We start from the raw sequence: 3,996 nt of genomic DNA, 5'->3' as shown, positions 1-3,996 counted from the left end.
TCTTAGCACCAAAATGCCCCATCAATCCTCCTCCAAGCGCTTCCTGCATCAACAAAAGATGAACGGAACCAACTTGAATGCACAAGCGGTTAGCTCTAAACACAAACCCATCATTGACCATGAACTTGTTCCATGTACATCCCTCATTACAATTCCGCAAGACATCTTTAAAATCAGGGTCAAGCGCATATTGCTCTTTAATTGATTCAAGTCCAAAAATCCGACAATCAAGTTGGGACAACAAAGTATATCGTCTAGACAAAGCATCAGCAATTATATTATGCTTCCCTTTTTTATGTCTGATGATGTAAGGAAAAGACTCAATAAATTCAACCCATTTAGCATGTCTACGGTTCAGATTGTTTTGAGAATGAAGGTACTTAAGCGATTCATGATCAGAATGTATAAAAAATTCCTTGGACCACAGATAATGACGCCACGTCTCTAAAGAATGTACAAGAGCATACAATTCCTTATTGTACGTAGAGTGATTTAGAATAGGACCATGCAATTTTTTGCTAAAGTATGCAATAGGCTTACCATCTTGCATCAAAACACCACCAATGCCAATTCCACTAGCATCACATTCAAGCTCAAAAGTCTTACCAAAATTTGGAAGTTGCAACAGTGGCGTGTGCGTAAGCTTGTTCTTCAAAGTGGCAAAGGACTTCTCTTGTGTTTTTCCCCAACGAAACACCACACCCTTCTTCGTCAACTCGTGCAGCGGCGCAGCGATGGTGTTGAAATCTTTGACAAAGCGGTGATAGAAACCTGCAAGATCAAGAAATCTCCTCACCTGTGTGATAGATTGGGGAGTCGGCCAGCTCTTTATGGCTTCAATTTTTGTCTCATCCACCTCAATTCCCTATGGAGTTACAATATATCCAAGGAAAGAGACTCGATCTGTGCAAAAGATGCACTTCTTAAAGGTTAGCAAATAAACATACATATCGTAAAGCATTAAAAACAGCACGTAAGTGATCCATATGGTCATCCAAAGACTTGCTATAAATCAAGATATCATCAAAGTAAACCACCACAAATCGACCAATAAAAGCCCTCAAAACCTCATTCATTAATCGCATGAAAGTACTAGGTGCATTAGTTAAACCGAAAGGCATTACTAACCACTCATACAACCCAAATTTGGTTTTAAAAGTTGTTTTCCATTCATCTCCAAGTTTCATTCTAATTTGGTGGTAGCCACTACGCAAGTCAATTTTTATGAAAATGATAGAGCCACACAACTCATCAAGCATGTCGTCTAGCCTAGGAATAGGATGACAATACCGAATAGTAATATTATTGATAGCTCTACAATCAACACACATACGCAAAGCACCATCCTTCTTAGGAACCAAAAGAACAGGAATGGCACAAGGACTAGGGCTTTCACGTACATACCCGCGGTCCAAAAGGTCTTGGACTTGTCGCTGAATTTCCTTAGTCTCCTCGGGGTTGGTTCTATAAGCAATACGGTTTGGCAAAGTTGCACCCGGAATCAAATAATTTTGATGCTCAATCCCTCTCATAGGTGGTAGTCCCGGTGGTATCTCAGATGGAAAAATATCCTCATACTCCTGCAAAAGGTTAGTAGCAACAGGAGGTATCGAGCTCGCACTATTATTAAGTGAAAATAAGGTCTGCGTGCACACCAAAGCATAGCAAATATCATTATCAGAAATTTCAGCAAGGTCACATTTTCTGGCAAGCATGACACCACCCTTCAATTTAATTTCTTTGTCCTTTTTAGGTGGATAAAGAGACTTAGCAACTTGCTGATTTTCAGAATTAGTATCATTCAAACTAGCAGCTCGTTCTTTATCGGCTTGTACAATTTCAGGAGGGGTCAAAAGTAACAAAGTAATTTTCTTTCCTTTATGCATAAAAGTGTATGTATTACTTCGACCATGGTGTGTAGCATCATTATCAAATTTCCAAGGACGATCAAATAAAATTGAACAAGCTTCCATAGGTACCACATCACAATTAACAGAACTAGCATAGGGACCAATAAAAAATGAAACTCTGCAAGTATGTATTACCTTAGCTTTTCCAGCATCATTAAACCACATAAGATGGTATGGATGGGGGTGGGGCGTGTGGTCAAGCCTAGCTTCTTGACCAAATCTGAACTCACCAAATTATTGTAGCTACCTCCATCAATGATGACACGTGCTCGTCAATTGTTGATGACGAAGAAAGTCTGGAATAAATTATGGCGTTGAAGCTTCACTAGTTGTTGTAACTGCGTGCTGAGTACTCGGTGCACGATGATGCTCCTAAAAGCCACCGTGTCCTTGCTACCAAGGACATTGCCATCCTTCGCAGTAGCATCTTCTGCTGCATCATCTTCCATGTCGGAGGTGCTGATGTACCCATCGTCTGTAGCAATGTATGCTCGCTGACTTGGGCAATCCTTCTGCACATGGCCAAAACCAAGGCAACAATGGCACTGAATTCCAATCTTGCGTCCTGTGGAAGCCACAGAGGATGCAACTGCTGGAACATGGAAACACTTTTTACCTGAATCCGAAGGTTTAGGCGGTGCAGCAACTCCGGCATCTGCTAGTCGCTTGCTTGTTTTAGGAGGCGCCCGAAAGGAGGAGGGTCTGGTCAGCCCGGACGATGGCATCAAACGTGGAGCGTATGTGGTGCCAACCTTGCTCGTGCCCTGCAAGTCACGTCCCTGCAACTCATTTTCTGCAAACATAGCCAACTAAAACAACTGGTTGACGGTGTTAAACTCCTTATAATCCACTATGTCCTGAATATCGCGCCGCAAATCTGAGTAAAAATGACAAATAGAATCCTTAGTTCCCTCTACTATGCCGCAACACATCAAACCCTTTTGAAGCTCACCATAATAGTCCTGTACAGACTTATCTCCCTGTTCTAAGCGCATCAAGCTCTTACGCAGATCTCCGTGATAAGAAGGGGGAATAAATCTATCACGCATAGCAACCTTAAGTTTTGCCTATGTAGTAGGTGCAAGCCCCGCTGAAGTCAAACCGGTCCACCAAATCATAGCAAAATCCTTAAATTCACTAGTGGCTTGTCAAACTCTATATTGTTCAGGTACAAAATGGGCACTAAATTTCTACTCGACAATCATCTCCCAATCAAGATATCCCTCAGCATCATAATGTCCAGAAAATGAAGGTATATTGAATTTAACCTTAGCATATGGGTCACCGGGAGCGTGGTTACGATTACCACCCATACCTATGGTGTTGGTGCATAGAAGACGTCGAAGTCGCGCGTCTCTGGTGGCTGCTTCATCTGTGTTACCATGGACATCATAGACCACGTCCTCATCTTCATTGGGTGGGGGACGAGTTTCCAACACAACCACCTGTCAGTTAGAGTGGATATCCGTTTATCCAAGCGCTTAATGGATTCATGGAGCCTGAGGTCCTTGATGGCGGTGGTGATTGCCTAGGTGATAGTGTTTGTCATCACCTGCTGCCCCTGTTCGATGGCCACATGTAGTTGACCTTAGCTCACACACTCGTGGAAGTCTTTGGGGGTGCCACTTCCATCATCACCTGCTATTATAGACACAAGAACAGGAACAAACAGTGAAGGTTATCCCTAATAATATACTACGCAGGGACAGTGGTGCCTCTCAATCAACACTGCAATAGAAAAACATCTTACCAAGCTCTTACAAGGGTCTTACCAGCAAAGCAAATGATACTTGAGAGGCGTGCTCTGCGATTGCTGTTGTCCAGAAGTTGTATGTGGAGCTATAGGAGGGCCAAATATGTGAGTGGAACACAATTCAATACCAGATAGTAATGCTAAATAAATATCCAAAGCTACTGGTCCTTAATTGCTTGTCTACTCGTATCCTTAGAACAGTAGTGTCAACGAGAAAGATACAAGGATGAATATGATGACAGCAATGACAAGACCAGCAAGTATCCAGCAGCACTACGAGAAACAACAGGTGAAAGCATCCTGTTTTGTCTTTTAGCACTAGTAGGAATCAAA

The 3,996-nt window shown here is 42.4% G+C and overlaps 1 long non-coding RNA gene across 1 annotated transcript; it reads right to left on the bottom strand.

The window, feature by feature from the left end:
- Positions 1-1,427: 1,427 nt before the first annotated feature.
- On the bottom strand, positions 1,428-3,720 carry LOC112883055. The gene is made up of 3 exons (XR_003226752.1): positions 3,463-3,720; positions 2,527-3,355; positions 1,428-2,422 (listed from the first exon to the last, which is right to left on the bottom strand). It is a non-coding gene; the product is annotated as an uncharacterized LOC112883055 (long non-coding RNA).
- Between the last annotated feature and the right edge of the window lie 276 nt (positions 3,721-3,996).

This window comes from Panicum hallii, chromosome 2, assembly GCF_002211085.1.
Source record: "Panicum hallii strain FIL2 chromosome 2, PHallii_v3.1, whole genome shotgun sequence".
NCBI classification, from domain to species: domain Eukaryota; kingdom Viridiplantae; phylum Streptophyta; class Magnoliopsida; order Poales; family Poaceae; genus Panicum; species Panicum hallii.
The sequence above is the reverse complement of the archived record's forward strand: the minus strand, read 5'-3'. Positions and strand labels throughout refer to the sequence as shown.